We start from the raw sequence: 18,939 nt of genomic DNA, 5'->3' as shown, positions 1-18,939 counted from the left end.
TCATGAATTTCAAGGATCTGGTATGAAATGGGAAAAACACCAATAAATTCACCAACCAATATCAGTGTAAAACCATTATTCTTTTCCATGACATTTTCTAAATTGCCAAATAATGATGAAACTTCTGTTAGCTATCCCCCAAAGTTTAATCAAAATTTGTACAAAAATTTCAGATACATAAAATACAAATTTTTATGTAGTAACATTCCTAGTCATATGTATGTTATCAGTTAACTCTGGTATTTGCCTTCAGCTGTACAATACAAAGCCCTTTTCAAGTAAATGGATCTTGTTTTATGGATTTTATGAATTTTAGACTTGTTTTGGTCAATTCATTAATTTGAAGTTCATGAACATTGTGTATGAACTTCAGGTTCATGAACCATCAGCATAATTGAAATAAAAAAAAATCAATACTGCATCTGGAGTTCTGAATGAAATCACTTGTTTGATTACTGAACTATTCGTGAACTTAAAATCTGATGCACCAAAGGTGAAATTTTTGAAAGAACAAAAAGTTTCAATGAATTTAATTCTGAACTTTAGGTTCACAGAAAAGTTGGGGAACTTTTTCAGGAAAATTTTTTCATGAACAATTCCCATGAACTTTTGGTTCGTGAACAGTTCACGAAACAAACTTTTTGAGGAACATTCATCGCATTGTTCACCGAATGGTTCAGGAATTTTTCATGAACAGTTCATGAACGCCTCGGTCAATTCATGGGAAATACAGCTCAACAGGGAGGGATCAGCTATGAGAAAATATCTGAAAGCAGACAACAATTTTTTATTTTATATATTTTGGAAAAAATATTCACCACCTTGGAATATACTATTTCTAGGGTTAATATTAAAATTTAACTCAATATCAATAAATGGGAAAGTATCAATGGTCAATTTTCTTAAAGTTTATATTTTAAAAATTTCACCCTAGATAACATAAATGTATAACGATGAAGAATTTTTTTTTTAGTTAGCATTAATTTTGTAGTAACTATATATACATTAAAAACTCCTGAGTAAAATGTCTGGACACAACTTTAATTAATAAAAATGTAATTAGTGATAACATGAGAGCCCTTCTGAAAAAATGTTAATGTAGGGAAAAAGAAATACTTAAGGACTGGTGAATATTAAGTTATGTCCACACCCCCCATGATTTCTGAATGAAGGAATAAGCTGAACAATAATGGTAGACAGTTAAACCCTTATATATCACAGGCAAGATACACATAGGAAAATATGTGTAAAATTGTTTTAAAATTGGCCCTGCTGTTTCTGACCAGAAACATTTTTAAAGTTTCCAATATTACAAATACAATGGCAAAAAAGTGGGCAATTAACCCCTGACACCCACGTTTTTAACAAAAAAAATAAAATAATTTGTTCCCGTTTTTACGTCTTTATAGAAGGTCATAAAAGGCCCATTTGTGTGAAATTATTTCAAAACTGGAACAGCAGTTTCACATATATATACATATCAGCAAAGAGCTATAAAATATGAATATACCACCAAATAGTTTTGCATAAAAAAGGAGTTTTGCATATCTTCTAAAATGTTTTTATTTTATAAATTCATTTTTTTTAATTAGTATAGTTACTTAGACATTTCACATTTGCAGATAATAAAATGAGGGTTCCAGAGACAAAATAAAAGAAATTCATCATGTTTCATCATATTTTCCAGTTGCAATCAGATAACAATAAGATTTCAATTACAGAATTTTGGTAAATTAATACTTGCTATCAAACCCCAAAGTTAAAATGAGACTTAAATGCTAAAAATTTTTTATTAGCGTTTAAGAGATTTGAACCTGTTTGAAATAACCATAGACTTAATAACTTTACATATTTTGTTACCTTTAAAAGATAATGATGCACAAATGTTATAAGATAGTAGTATGGTATATATCAATCCCTTCAACCTTCATATTGGTTCGGGGCACTGTGAGTGGCCAAGTGTTAAAGTCCTGGCTTCAAATCACTTGCCCCCATCAATGTGGGGTTGAGTTGCACAGAGGCAGAATTTACAGATTTTTCAAATTATATGTTTACAATATAAAAAAATAACAAAACCCTGTAATAGATTTTTCTTTTTTGGGTTTAATGAATTGTTATTAAAAGACAAAGAAAATCCCCCTATATAAGTGACCCCTCCCCACCCACCCCCTAAATACCAGACTTTTTAATCCCCAATATACAAGATCCTGTCTGGTTCAGTCTGAGTAGGGTCCATAAAACCCCTGTAGACTTGACATGTAGCCTATAATTAATTGTCAGAGAATCATAAATTTATTTTCCTACAGATAAGTTTTGGGTTTTTTCCTGTGTTTGCATTGCTGTTTTTTTTTTTTGTTTTTCAGAATTACACAAATTTTTTTTAACTGATAATATACTAATACTGATTGCTCAGTCATGTTGAGTAATGTCCTGGCCAGTTAAATTATAACTCTTAGCAAAGCAATTCTCACTCCTTTTAAAAATATAATAATTATTTAAGAGAAATTACAAGTTTTTTATTCAATGATTATGATCTTTTTATCAAAAGTAACAAAATAAAAACCAGAAAAAAATGATAATTGCTGAATTTTATTAGAAATTAAAGAAGCCTTCAGTTGCATTTTAATAGTAAAAAAGGGATATGGACAGAAAGGATTCTATATTTAAAAATGCATTTAATTCCCCTAGTGCTGTCTAAATAATGTTTCTTTTATGTATAATAAAATCCAGCAATAAAATTATATCATTGGTCAAAATACACAAATTTATTATTTCTAAAGCTAAGTGCCTGAATGCATTTTTAATTTTTGATAAAAAAAACAAGCAATGATGAGATGTAATGGGTTAAAAAACTTGATTTATAAAAATATGATAAAAAACACTGTTTTTATATCTTATAACTTTGTTTATTTAGCCCTAATTCAATCAAGCTTTTCTAAACTCCTTATAAAGGTGAGAACTGATTTGCTGTAAAGTTTAGAAATAAACACCTGCAATTTTTTTACTGCACAGTAGCTTATTATGATAAAAAAGAAAGCAAGTCTATCAATGGTCCAGACTTGTGTATTGGCCCTTACCCCAATACCAGACCTTATCATTTTCCCCCTAGGCCCCATACCAGGCAACCCAGAATCGTGTCTTTAATTATTACTTACTGTAACAGTAAAACAGAATAATTAGCTCTGTGTATATTTAACTGTTCTTGAAAAAGTCGCTTAAAAAAAAAGCTCTATGGAGCTTTTGTAATTTGTTTCACAAAGCAAAGGTAAATAAAAAATTACTTTTAAACCTCTAAACCCATTCCAACTTAGTTTAAAATAATTGGGCGTTCAGATTGTTCTATATTTGGGTGGTTTTTCAAAATAATGAAGAAAAAACCGTTTAACGTGGGACATAAGAGCTGAAAACCCTATTTCTTACGGTGGTCACCTATTTTAAAAATATTCAAATACTACTTCAAATTTCAAAGAAATAAACTTTGGAAGTGTTGAGAAAAATCTATCAGAAAAATAGTTTCCCGCCTTTAATTTGAAAGTTTATGAATTTCAATTGCAGTATTTGGTATAAATGTTGCAGTGTTTTATAAAAAGGAAATAAATTAACAGTTATATTTTCCCAACCTATTTAGATAAGTAAAAGTAGACCTACAAAGTCTTTGAGATCAAATAATCGAATAATATTAAATTTCTTCAAAACTGACAAAACTCCCAAATTTTTTCTCAAAAAACAATTTTTCCTCTACTCATCTCAACAAGGCAAGAATATTGTAAATTTTGTCCGAAAGTGTATCAGAGAGGATTGATTTTATGGCCAAGTGCTTTACATTTAAATGACTCTAACCACTGATGCCAGTCTAAATAATAGGTGTAATGTGTATGGTTTGAAACTTATTCAATCAAATGTTTGTGGACATGGTTTTATAATCAGCCTTTCTTTCACAAATCTGACATGAAAATAAAAATTTTACCTAGAAATTTTTTGCTTAATGAAAATTATTAATATATTATTAAAAAACCTTTTTTTTTCCTCAAATTTTGAATGTTTAAAACATGCCAAAAATTTTCCAAAATTTTTCCCCAGTAATCTTAATTTCTAAAATTTTCAACTCAAAATTGAGTTATATTGCAGATGCACATGGGGACACATACTGAAAATCAGTATTTATTCATTCATTATTTGTTTACTGTATATAAAAAAAAATTTCCCCCAACAAACACATGCTTATTCAACAGCATGTGTGTCTTTAAATGAAAAATAAGTGACTTTAAAACATAACCAACACATTGAAATCATTTATTTCTACATGCACTGCTTACTGAGAGTAGAAAATGACAAAATGCCATGCATGGTAAATGTGATGTAAAATTACATACATACTTTATTATGGTACTAAGAAGATGCACAGGGACAAACTGCAGCAAAATATATATTCATAGAATATGTTCATATAAGATTTTTTTTTCAACTACTCAGTATTCACTTGTGAACATTTACATATATAGGTAAAAATTAAGAGCTGTGGAAACAAAAAAAATTGATGTTTCCACTTTTTAACTTGAAAACTGGTTACTTTTGAAAAAATGCAAACAATGAATTTTAAATTGTCCGAGTTTCTTAATAATGGTAGATTAAATGAATGTCAAAAAAGGGTGCACAGGGGACACCACTTTTGGCTTTGTGAATGTTGAACAGTCCTTAATATGTGGACTCCTCCCTTTTCCCAAAAAAAAATTTGAGCCGTGCCATGAGAAACCAACATACTGGGTTTGTGACCAGCATGGGTCCAGACCAACCTGGCCCGTCCGAAACAATCTGATCCAAAAACCATGCTGTTCGCTTTTAAGCCTATTGGAATTAGAGAAACTGTTAGCGAGCAGCATGGATCCTGACCAGACTGCCGGCTGGTCTAGATCCATGGCCTGGTCGCAAACCAACCTATTTTTTAGTTTTCTCATGGCACGGCTCAAATTTAAAAAAATTCTAATCTATTTAAAAAAAATAAAAGAAATCTGACACTTAAAAAACTAAAAATTACAAAGGGGACATTTTGGGTGTATAGACATTCATCAAAAAGTCTGAGAAAGTTGATCTATTAACAAAAAAAACATAAATGTGTCTTCACAGCTGAAAGGAAAAAAACTTAGAAAAACATTAGGACTTAAGAAAACTAATGGGGTTATGAAATTGTATGTTCCACATATTAAAATTTGTACTTTTTCACTATTTTTTGTGAAGGGGGGTTCCCCTCACAAGATTTTAAAATTATTGTGAGAGTAAGATGTTGTTGGTAATGAAAAAAAGAGTATTTTTGCTTTAAAATGTGCAGAGTTTAAGCTTAACTGGAACCACACCTCTCGAGTCCCTTCTTGGAATAAACCATACTAAGTGTCAATAAGAGAAGAACTGACACCCACTGGGGCTTGAACCACGCCCCTGGATTGAGCTGAGCCAAAACTTACATAAATACATAATTTAACAAAATCCAATGAGGAACTCGTGGGGACGCATTGGTTTGGGTAGGGCTAATAAGCTGTCCTACAAAGGTGTGAAGGGGCCCCAGGTTCGATTCCCGGCAACTCCCATTGCGGTGTGACTTTTGGTAAGGCACTTTAAACACGATTGCCAACGTCGGCCCCGCTGTAAATGGGTACTCGCAAATTGGGTGGGGGTAAGGTTAATAACTGGTTTTAAATGTTTTTAAAAAGGGTCGGTCAAAAGCTCTACGGTTATGTTCATTGTTTCACAAGCGACGTTAGATAAAATTTACCTTTTACCCAATCCCCTTTTGATCCATGTAAGTTTTTTTTTAATTTTAAATTTTAAAATTGTGACACAATAGCATTTAAACCTATAGAATTTATGGGTCAGCAGCGATGAAAATTTTATCAGAAATTAACTACTTCCAATATTTTTACTTTCGAGTGTTTAACGCAAGTGGGGACATTGCCCAAAACAGTATATCTATTATATATAAAAAAAATCTCAACATCTCCTCTGTTCCATATGGATCCCGTTTAAATTTTTGGATTTTATTCCAACTGAACATCAAAATTTCGGATCACTTTTTTCGAATTTCAGTAGTTGAAAACAGCTAATAAATCACAAATTTCAGCTGCTCAGTAGACCTAGATCTATATTTTTAAAATTATGTCACTCTGGCCAGTCTTTGTCTGAAGAAGTCTTAAGAGCAAACCCCACTACCAGTAGGTGTTATTAAACTGATTGTATGTAATCTACTAGATCCATATTATATGTGGAAACAGATAAATAAGATAAACAAGTGACTGTCAATCAGAAAGATCTAAAATCTACAATATTTATTTCAAAAGTGCAGATCTCTACTTTCGATTTCGCAGCTCCGCCATCTTTTCTCTCCCGGCGGCGAATGATGAAATTAAAACGTGCGAATCACGCTTTTCTCCAAAGGGTGTAATTACAAAAGATAACAGATATTTGCCTATGGGTATGTCAAGCAAGTTATTAGAGTCTTAAATTAAAAAGAAGTTTTACTGAAAAATAATAAGGACAGTTTTGAAAAAAAGCAACTCATTATTTGCACAACGCGGGCCCTGTTTTTTTCGTAGATTTTTAGACAAAAAAAGGTCATTTTCAGAGCGTGTAATTTTTATTATTTTGAGTAGCTATTCACAAACAACAGTCCCATGCACAATATTAACACCTCTAGCAAGTTTTAAGACAATCTGATCCGTGAAAAAGATAAGTTACTGTGTTCTGCAGGTTTTTTTAGAAGCACCATAAAAGCCGGTAAAATACGTCAAATTGGGCATATTCAAATCAATATATTTAAATTTCAGGAATATAAAATCAAAATCAAATTATGTAAGTTACAAAAGCTGTCTTTGAGAATTAAATATGCAAAATTTTGCAAATATTGGACAAAGAATAAGCATTTGGGCAGGTTTTGAAAAACATATATAAACCGTGGACCTGGTCACGACCGTGTGATAATCACGCTACACCGGAACTTTATGCAGAATGTAAACAAAGAAGAAGGGTGAGTAGATTGTTTCCTTTCTCAGATAAATGTAAGGCCCTATTTCAAAAAATAGCCAATGTAGTTCCACTCAGAAATGATTATACTTTTTATATATGCAGGCCATTTTGCAAGGTAAATGCATTCCTTGACATGAGAACTTTTGAAAGTTGGAAAATGGGGCAAGTTCGAACCAAAAGTGGAGATTTACCCATATATATTCGTCCCAATTTACACATAAAAAGAGTAAATATACATTGTACCAATTTTTCCCATAATGGTATGTTAAATCTGTATTATTTATGTGTTTTAACGGCGGGTTTTACCCCTCTATGCTCAATTTTGGCTAAGAAGGAGGAGCCAAAGCCTCGGAGGAGGCGCAAAAGTCCAGAGTCGGAGCCACTGACCAGTTCATTTCCTAGGTGATGAACACTCGTATAAAGCGTTTTCGTTCTCGCAATGTAATATCTATTCCGTTTAAATGTTTATAATTTGATGCTGAAATGAATTATACTACCCAAATGCACATAATTCTACTAAAATAACAAGAGCTGTCCGTAAGACAGCCCACTCGACTTTTCTCAGTACTTGACTCTGAATTAGAGCTTTGCCAGTAAAACTTTATAAAACTTAAAAACTCTAAGTTAAAAAGGGGCATAACTCTGTCAAAATTCAATCAGAGTTTATAGAGATTGTTTCTCCTGGTGTAGACTTTGATAGTAAATAACTGTTTTAAGTTTCAAGTCAATAGCTTTGATAGTAACAGAGATATTTGACTTTATAAAAAAACAATTTCCAACGGCGACGCCGACTCCGACTGCGACGTGAACACAATATCGTTTGACGATTTAAGCATTGCTGGTCATGTTCAGAATGTTACACTTTATTTATAAAACTCCCTCGATATTTTTGTTCAATTGTTTTTTTGTTTTTTTATCTTTTCAATATATTTATGTCTTTTTCTAATTCATTTAGAAACAATTTTTTTTTAAGAGTTATTTGAAAGCATAAATAAAATCGAGAAAGGCAGCGATACTATATAATGTAAATATAAGAAATGATTATTTTTTCGATATTCCGCAGAATAGGATCGGCAAATCAGTGAATCGCGCTAGCTGGAAATTAAGTATCAACATACATGTTCCTTACAAACGTTATTTAAGTAAAATTAGAAAACTGTATTTAATTCTGTAACTGTAAGCTCAGTAACGGTCAATACCCATTCTTACTACGTAGCATTAATTAAAAACAAATCTGACATCACAATATTGCCTCAACAGATGGCACCCTCCCAGTACTAAATAATAACTAATTAATATGACTTTGACTGCAGAACGACGACTGACAAACGGACAAGGATAAGACAAAAGCTATATGATACATGCGTTCGACAGGGGAATAAATATATAACGTTTTCAGTTTCTTTGTTATCGTTAGAAACATCTGGGAGAGGTATTTTGAGTGTTAGCATTTTCATATACGTATATGTAATCGAATTAAGCAATTTACAAGTAACAAATTATATTTATTTAGCATTTTGTAAGTACCTAGTGAAGCACATATTGCAATTGCATTTCAAGACTACCACAAAGTTAACACTAACTATTAAAAAATCCAAAATGCGTTGGACATGAAAACCGTTGTGCATTAGGAAAGTGTCCCTTTCACAGAAAATATCATAATTATACAACTTATACGCCATGATAAGCCCATCATTAGATAAGTGCAAAAGAAAAAGAGAAGTGCAAATATCTCGTAATTACATTCTAAGGAAATGAATAGGATGTTGTTAAAACATCATCCATCAGATGTTTGTCACAATCCAAGGAAATCATGATAAAAGATCTGTATGTGAAGAATTGATGACACATTAAAAAAAAAATAAATTTCAAAGTGCTTTGGCTCCCACTCCGGTTCTTAGCGTCTCCTCTGCGGCGTTGGCTCCTCCACATGGTGATAAATGCACGTGTACGGGATAAACACGCTAGTAAACCACGTAAGTCATGCAGTAGTAAGATATGCTTTTCAGCAAGGTTGATGCAGGGACTATAAAATGTTAAATTTGTGTAAATTAGGGTGAAATATATGGGAAAATGTCCACTTTTGGTTTGGACTTACTGTATTTTCCAACTTTCAAAAGTTCTCACGTCAAGGAATGCATTTACCTTGCAAAATGGCCTGCATATATAAAAAGTATAATCATTTCTTAGTGGAACTACATTGGCTTTTTTTTAAAATAGGGCCTTACATTTATCTGAGAAAGGAAACAATCAACTCACCCTTCTTCTTTGTTTACATTCTGCATGAAGTTCCGGTCATTAGCGCCTCCTCGGAAGTATCATTAGCTCTTTTTTCAACTCATCTCCTCAAAGAGGACGAGCCAGTGTTTACAGGCCGTGTTTTAACAAGAAACTTCTACAATTTTCCAGATACCTTGCTTTTTCTCTTTTTGTTTCAGTAATTCCTTTTCTAAAGAAATTGTCTGATTTTTTTTCTCTACCTATTAAGATTTGCAATTAAAATGATTTGGTCTTTTGAAAAAGGAATACCTTTCTAGGACTACTATTATTCCTGATAGTGTCTTTTTTCTTTCGAAAAAATTCAATTCTGTTAATCTCTTACGAAAATATTCTGAAACTGAAACTGAATATTTTTAAACAAGAATCATTTATCGTTATCACAGTCATGGACGTATTGCTCATAAGGGTTGTGTGTGTATACTGATATTAAATTCTTAATTAACCGCCTGATATAAGTAAATACAAGATACACCCACGCATTTTTAACTGAGAAAATACGGAAGTTTTCTCAAAATATGTATCAATTAAGTAAGTTTTACAAATTATCCTTTCGATAGTAAAAATACAATTTATCTATAATTAGGGATTCTAACAATTTTGTTAAGACAGAAAAATGTCTTTACTGAAGAGTGAGATTTCCTTCGTACATTTTATATCAATAAAAGTAATATCATTAATAATAGTAATAATAATAAAAAATGTTCGTGTCAATAACACAAGTGGGTCTTATGTGATATTTTTGTCATAAAATCAGAAAAACGGATTTAATTTTGTAAAAAAAAACACTATCATTATTAAATGATATCATGTTACACACTTCTAATTAAAAGTAAAAAAAGACCCAAAGGGAGCATGGAACAAGCCCAGATGAGAAAAACAATGATTAATGAAATAATTAACATCACATGATGACAAAATGCTATAATAATGCATGCAAAGAGTATCAAATGCAAAGCAAGCAAGACGAAATTCTAGATTTTTAAATGCTTAATATTCTTTGTTGAAATAAAACTTATCCAAGTTATATGTGACTAAAGAATATAACAGAGGCCGATGCTACGTTTTGATAGTGATACTTTAATGTGAAATAACAGTAGAGAATCGTTCTGCGCTAGTGTTTGGTAATTTTACCGCTCTATCTTATCTCTTAAAAGATTTGTGCAGAAGAACATTTTCTCTTGAAAAACAAATGTCATGTGGTGTGTGACGTACGTTCAAAATGCCGAACGCAAATAGTAACATATCATTTAGGATTTGAAGCAGAGCAAAAACCAATTTGATTGTTTACTTATAATCACTATCTACCTAGATAGAGTGAAGCTGAAATAATAGAATTTGCACTTCTCCGGTAAATCGAATATCGGCAGGAAATCAGCGTCAAATCACGATACAAATATGACAAGATAATCCGCTCTTCTTAGGGGTCCATCTCTCGTATCTCAAATATCTAGCTGTGTCTCAAGGAGCAGCTAGCTAATAAACTAGATCTAAAATTACGGATTTTAAACTTCTTTGCTCATAACGAAACTACTCTTCAATCGAGAAAAATCAGTTGACCTGCAGCTTTCTATTTGTTCTTACTGCCAAAGACACTGTCATACAGTGAGGTTGCAAAATTAATTGCACTAAAATACCCAAGGTAAAACAACAACAACAGGAAGAAATATCAAACAATGACGGGCAACCTTGCATTCCAGTTGATAATATATTGTCCTCTCTATGACTTGAGGTGTGATTCTCACCTGATGAAGTATTCAGAATTGGTAATAATTGCATTTTCTCGTATTTAGAGTACTGTACCATTAAGTAATCATAAATGCCCACGATAAGATTTGTATTCCTCCCAAAACATGTAATATAGAATGGACATTCTGTATACAAATAATAAGTAGTTGTTATTTAAAACTGAATAACGAATTCACCAACATGAATATTGTCGTATGACAAAATACTGAAGTAGAGTTTCTTTAATATGAAATAAGTTTGATTTCTTGGCTAATTTTGATTCAACAAGGAACAGCAATTTTTAATATATCATTTACAAAAAGGTATATTTGGCTGTGCTGCGGAGTCTTACAAGTGACACAGCGTAAAGCGAAATTCTACTTTTGCGATGCCAAATTCCGTAAAAAGCAAACACAACGTAAGTTTAGTTTTTCATGCAGTGAGATAAAGTTAATTGCAATGATTATACGTAAAATTTCGCGTGTCACGTTGTAACACTGCATAAAGTTACAAAATTAGGTAAAAGATTGAATAAGATTTTTCGCGCTATATATTTTTTTTATTTTTAGTTTTTGCAATTTCTGGGCGCACTGTCTTCTTTCTAATGAGATAATGATTATGTTAACGCACAATCTTAAATGGCCTATGCTTTATCCTTTTCAGACTCTTTAGCAGTATAACTCGAATTCATTAATTGTGTGGATATTTTATTATTGTTTTATTTTATTTAGCTTATACTGTGTACATGTATAAATATCGACTCTTCAAGTATATCTACAAAAAAAGAAACCTGTAATACATAAAATTAATCACATTTTAATCAGTGAAATGTAACAGATATATCAAATTTGAATTAATTATCGCACATTACTTAATCATGCTCATTATCCCCACTTCCAACTTCCGGTCTCATCAGCTGACAAGATACAAAATTAGCTTTTTCTAAAAGCTAGCCAGGGTCCGTTTATTATACTAGTGTTCAACATAACAGACCCTGAAGGATCTGTGAAGTACATAATTGAGCCGCGCCATGTGAAAACCAACATAGTGGGTTTGCGACCAGCATGGATCCAGACCAGCCTGCGCATCCGCGCAGTCTGGTCAGGATCCATGATGCTCGCTTTTAAAGCCTATTGGAATTGGAGAAACTGTTAGCGAACAGCATGGATCCTGACCAGACTGCGTGGATGCGCAGGCTGGTCTGGATCCATGCTGGTCGCAAACCCACTTTGTTGGTTTTCTCATGGCACGGCTCATATACTAGTATACCACCGACCAGTTACAAAAAAGAAATCAACTTTAACCTTGAAGTTAACATTTTGCAATGACTGGTTCTCGGCTTGCCAATGCATTCTGCAAATGCTTGCACAAAAAGCAAGACGGAAAAAGCCTCCATGGGATTCGAAAGCTTTTGCTTTTCTCGATGTTTATAAACAAAAATCTTATCGTAGTACCGACCCGTCGAGGCGTGCCGGAAAAATGATTGTCACGATATTACATTATACAATATAACGATGTAATTTCTACGGATTTGCTAACTTTTGTTGTAGGATACATTTTGAGTTTATGAGTATTATGAAAATTTTATCCGATATGAAAATTAGTAGCGTAAGATATTTGCACTAATTAAAGATTTATATTCTATATAATTATACAGATAAAACTCTCTTGTTGATTAGTCCATAAGCGGACATAATCTTGTTTTTCAAGGAAATGATTTGAGATATTTAATTTAGAGATACATGTATGTAATTATATAAAGAGATAAACTAGTTAAAGATTGATTTGAAGCACCGAACACAACCAGAAAAAATAATAGGAGATTGGATTGGTGCAATAACCCACAAGCCCCTAGCACCAGCTAAAACAAAACTGTATGATACAGATGTATGTGGTGATCCCTATGACCTCCACTCCCTCCAAAAGAAAAGAAAACAAAAACAAAAATAAAAAAACAAAACAAGAGAGAAAACAAAATAATACTAAAACCAAATAACAAGAGACAACAAAACATAATGTCATTCTGAAACATAAAACCTAGTCAAGAAAACCATTTACAGACTCTGTTTGACTGAGTTTATTCACTGTAAAAGAAGGAAAGTGTAACTTTTCTCAGGCGCTTACACCGGCATCGACTTCGGCAGATTCATTAAATGGACTTACAAGTAAATAAAAAGCACTGAGTCCAAATATTAAGTAACATTTTACAATTGTCACACTACACTTTAAGACATCTGTAACGTATGTAAGAAGGCCCTTCAAAAGCATAGAACACAACCAAGCAAAGAATAGCCGCCTTGGTTCAGTGAGAAGTGCATTACCTCTCACACCTGGCTTCTGCTTATGCATAACTTCTTCATACAGGCCAGCTGAATGTTTTTTTGACCTCGAAAAGACCAACAACTAGTCCAAGAACGGGAACTGGTTTTATATGGTAGCTACACTGCACTGAAAGACTGCTGTTACGAAAGTTAGTAAAGGAAATTCTTTCGAAGCAAAGAACGCAAACAAGCAAAAAGCACGAAGTGTATACGTAAAAAGCGCTAGACGATTGCGTGATGTTACCATGGACCATCCCGTTCTTTTAGAGCAGAAAATAGCTTGACGATATTGAACGTAAAACGTAGTAACAATAATATTAACATGGGTTTGAATTCCAGGCTCCCAATTATTTCCCCGTTATATGCAAAGAAAGGGTTTTAGAATATCGCCTACTTGCCATAAATAATGACATGCATGCATAATAGAATATGTGAAATCAAGTAATATGTCGCGGCTTTCTCGAGGTGATATTAGTTCGTGAATTTTGACATTTGAACATGACATGAATGGGACTCTTACTGCTTTGTTGGGCTTTAACTTAATTTGATTCGTGAATTCACTTAACCATATGCATGAGATCTATAAGAAGAAGTCCCAATAAACAAAATGATTATTTCACAGTATAGGAAAATAAGAGGAGTATCTCATGAATTGCCGGCGGACAGTTGTTATCTATAATTATGCAAGGTCATTAGTATGGTAATAAGTCAATATTCCCTAAATAACCTATCGTACCAATAAGGTTTATTGTCCTTGTTCTTGGATGGCATCTAACAACTTATCGTTTAACCCTTCCATGACCTCAGTATTACCCAGGAAATCTTTTTTTAACACTTATATGACATTCTAACAGTTAGTCCTGGATTCGTATTTATCAATATTTAAATCTGAATATTAGTTTGCTCTGTCGGTATTAAATAAGTACGGATTGTAAATAAAGTTTGCATGAATGTGCAGCTACAAGTATCTTTGTAAATTTCAGGTGTATAAAGTTTTAACGAATATTTTGACCCTGTTAAGTCTAAGCCTATTAGATTACCATCAACACTGGAACCTTATTTCTATGTTTGCGTTTTGGCACAGTAATACTGCTGAATCAAGGAACAGCATGGGGCAGGACATAAACTGTGTATAGAAGATATGTTCTATAAATATGAGTTTATTACATTTCACGATAAATATGAATTTACTGAGATGGTTGATGTACGTCAATATGTCATCGAGTGTATTTATCTTGTTTTTTTTTTTTTTTTAAGAATTAATATGTTTGTACGGATTATGGTTTAATAAAACTGAGGAAATAAATTGCTGAAATCGAGAAAATATCAGTTTTAAGATAATTTGATTTTACCATGAAATTCTTGGCATTAGAAAGAAACTTGATTATGATATATTTTGATACCTTCTATTATGACATTATTTTGCATCCGGGTAACCTTGGTTATCCATATTAATCATTATATTTTTATTTCAGGAATAGGAAACTAGATAATAATTACAGTCATTAAGGTCGTTTTTGTGATGGCCTATATTTTTGACGAAAATGAATCACCCACTCGCTATATTAAAGAAAAACAAACGAGCCGCACCATGAGAAAACCAACATAGTGCATTTGCGACCAGGATGGATCCAGACCAGCCTTCGCATTCGCGCAGTCTGGTCAGGATCCATGCTGTTCGCTTTCAAAGTCTATTGCAATTACAGAAACGGATGCACAGGCTGGTCCGGATCCATGCTGGTCGCAAATGCACTATGTTGGTTTTCGCATGGTGCGGCTCATTAACGAAGTTTGAATACACATTAAAACATGAACTTTGTTATAAAGTACATCAACAATCAATTATGAATGCGCTAAACAAAACTTGCATCGTGCTATGTGATATGTGATAATGTTAATATAAAGTTGACCCGGGGTCTAGAGGTATCACGTTGGACTGTCAATCCAGAGGTCAGGGGTTCGAATCCCGGTCCAGGCACTGGAAATGTCTGAGATGCTCTTGAGTGTCTCCCACCTAACTAAGAGGGTTCTTCCCAGGAAAGACGGCTTCGCGTGTATACACCGGGCACGTAAAAGAACCAGACTGTCTATTCGCAAAGAGCTAGGATAAGTTAGCCGGACAGGCCTGTATCTTCAAGGATTTCTCTCTCTCTCTGTTGTAGAGGCTTTATCTGGTCAGTACTAGTAGAGAACGAATTTCGCGCCGTGTTGCAGCGTTTGTGCTAAGTATGTAAAGCGTCTTTGAACGTGTTAGTCATGGAAAGGGCGCTATATAAATCTGGTACAATATAATAATACATGTATATATGTTAAAAACGAAGATTTTAAATGGTGTATAAAGTTCGTTGTTTATCCTGTGTTGGGGCACATTTGATTCAATTTTCCATACCAGGCGTGTCCGTAGCGGAGTTGTTAATGTCGCTGACTTCTCACCGATGTGGGTTCAAAACTCAGCTTCAGATATACAATTGCTTCGTATGGGGAAGGCTTCCATATAGCTTACGGAAGACTGGTAGTTCTATCCAGCTGTCCGTTCGTGCCTGCACTAATGCCCAAAGGGCAAAGTATCCTCCACCACCAAAAGCTGGAATATTGCCAAATGATCTGTAGTTGTGTGGTCTTTTAGTTCGAGTGTTTCTGACCATTGACGATTCACCTCAAGTACTTTTATATTCATCATCAATGCACTGTTTGACTTAATGAAATATGTCAGAATGATCTATCATTTTGCTTACGTAAAACAATAATACATTTATTTACTAAAACAACTTTAAACTGAATCTGGATAATTTCTTCTATATATCCTGTAATTGAAGCTTAGTCGAATGACTGGGTGTAGACAGTTTATCACGAATATTTAATAATCTGTCTTGTCAAGGGTTTGTCTGAAGGCAGGTATAATACGGTATCAATCAGTGCATGGGACAGAGGAGCCCGGACTTTCACGCAAAAAAATCTTCAGTTATTTGTTTTTAGATTAATAAATTTTATCTTTTCTTCAGTCTCATATTTTCAGATGGTCGAGCACGAGTTTCATACTAATATTCGCAACAGTTAAATATATTTTCGTAGGAGTGGCGTTACATAAACCTATGTATTCCAGACTAATTACTGAGTAAAATATTTACTGATTTTAGTTAAGCACTAAGTGTAATTTTAAATGCTCGTTGCTCCCATTTTGAAATAGTTTATCGAAGATGAATGAGTACAATTTATCTGTGCAGGAGCTAAAATGATTGATATCATTTGCCTGATCTACTGCAGAATGTTTTATCTGTTTAAATCATGGCTATTAAGCCTGTTGTATCAGCAATAAATGAAAACAAGCTTATCAAGTAGTGGTTACAGAAATAGTTTATTATTCTGTACGTTGAGAATTTTATCCAAAAAAAAACATTTCTTTTTAATAAGAAAACGGTAAATAAAATGGTAATGTTGTTATGGCAAAGATGGGTTTAAATCTCTGTCACTTCACTTAAAAAATCATTTTTTGAATTTCATGACATCTTTATGTGTGATTTTGTAACAGATTTTGTACATACAAACTCAGTTGAGTCAGATGCACATAATAACTGTAATGAAAACGAAAGGAATATCCTTTATATAAGATCAGAGACATTACCTGCAGCGCTATCTAGCGGTCAGTAGATGTTGACGTACAGTATGTTGAGGTTAAAAGTTTCAGAATAATATATATATCAATGGCCCCATGAAAAATCTTCCTTTTCTATGGCTTCCCTCTACTCGGTGGCTTATCTCATCATACAGTTAAAAATAAGTGATTTGTAAAAGTTTTCAGAAAGTGCTATTATAGAAGATTTTAGCGGGGATATTTACTTTTAGATGACTCTAACACACTGAGGTCAGTCTAGAGAAGTTCCGTACCAATGTTTTACGTCATATCATATCATCCTACGTAATATTCCCAGTTCATACAGGAAACAATGATTTCAAACAAAACATACACAGCGTCATTTCATCAGATATCATATCAGGAAGACTTTGAATTTGAGGAAATTGGAATATAATTTTGTGATGCTTTATCGGCTATTACAACAAATATTCATTTACTACAGAACCGAAAGGTAGATATGCCAATCCTTTACATATGTTACAGGGTGTTGTTTGTTTTACTCAGTGATGTTATGTTGGTGTAAATATTTGGAACACTATTTTACAGTATGAAGATATTTATATATGATACGTAATGAAAGGAGTGTTTTCTTCGCTTTTCACTCTAATAATATCAATATTTATAAAGTTGAGCCTGGTTGTTTTATAGCTTTGAAAATATCCGGATAAAAAAGATAAATGATATTTAAATGTGTACTGGCATCCAGATGTTAAGTAAGCTTTGTCACAAGGACACATTGCGATATTCCGACTTGTATGGTTTTCAAAGTTGATCATGACTGTATACAAAAGATATTTGTAAAAACATCTTTTATATTTCATCTTTACTGATATGATTTATATTAATTTTGTAGGATTTACCATCAAACGGACACAGCTCTTGTCATATGGCGCTATTCCAGCGTGGAGGAAGACCCAAGATCTTCCTACGGGTGTTATTTCTGACCCGACCAAACTTCCGTAAGCAAACTGTCTGGAAGGTCAATACTCAACTAGGTATTGTGATACCGTTATCTATGTAAACTTACATGTAATATTGTGATACGGCTTCTACATAAAAATGGCAGGACAAAAATTAAAGCTTTGGCAATAGCGCTGATCACATTGACTTACTGGGTAACAGCGGTGTTGAGTAAATTCGGACACAAAAACCAATTACCAACCCAATGTCACTAACCGTTACTAAAATATTGCTGTGAAATTCGGAAGGAGAGACAGATGGCCGTGCAGACAATGCCAAAACTATAGCCATACGCTTTTCGCGGGGGAAACAAGTTTTAGATCGGCACCGCCATCATAATCTACAACATAGCTCAAAACAGACAGAATCGGGATACAAAATAAAACCTTTAAGCAAGAGACTACTATAGTGTCAGTATTACGATTACAGTGCAACCTCGTAAGCAACCATGGAGATACAATATGCTGTATTAGAGATTGTGTTCTGGAGGGAATTGATAGTAATTTCAGCTAGGAATCTGATGAGTTGTTATAGAGAGGTTTGCTTAAAGAGGGCCGCTCTGAGAGTATGTACTGTATATAGTACTTCTGAAAAAAAAAAATATGTGTTAGACAAAGTAACTGTTTTTGTTCTGTTTTAGTCAATCAATGTCCACAGGGACTGCTTAATATCTTTCCTATTTGCTAGTTTCATATTATTGTATTTATTATACATGTCATCAATCAGAGTAACAGACAACGATAAACAGGCATACACTTCAACTGGTTATTTCACAACTCACCTGTCAGATCAAAGACTGACAAAGGCTGAACCAAAATACCACATGACCGTTCATTTATTTACAAAAGCCTCTAAGCATTGTTCTTCTCATTATCACCTTTCGGAATACTCTTTTCTGGCAGAGCACAAACTGTGACTGTTGTCAGAACGGGGATACAATAGGTGCCGTTCATTTGGACACGGCGGAAACATATAAATGGTTTTCACATCAGGAATATTATCGTG

At 33.3% G+C, this 18,939-nt stretch overlaps 1 long non-coding RNA gene across 1 annotated transcript; it reads left to right on the top strand.

Moving 5' to 3' along the window:
- The first annotated feature begins 17,129 nt into the window (after positions 1-17,129).
- On the top strand, positions 17,130-18,037 carry LOC128555265 (uncharacterized). Its single transcript, XR_008369929.1, has 2 exons — positions 17,130-17,425; positions 17,828-18,037. It is a non-coding gene; the product is annotated as an uncharacterized LOC128555265 (long non-coding RNA).
- The last annotated feature ends 902 nt before the right edge of the window (positions 18,038-18,939 follow it).

The sequence above is a fragment of the Mercenaria mercenaria genome, chromosome 1, assembly GCF_021730395.1.
Source record: "Mercenaria mercenaria strain notata chromosome 1, MADL_Memer_1, whole genome shotgun sequence".
NCBI lineage: Eukaryota > Metazoa > Mollusca > Bivalvia > Venerida > Veneridae > Mercenaria > Mercenaria mercenaria.
Note: the sequence above shows the minus strand (reverse complement) of the source record. Positions and strands in the feature narration are given on the sequence as shown.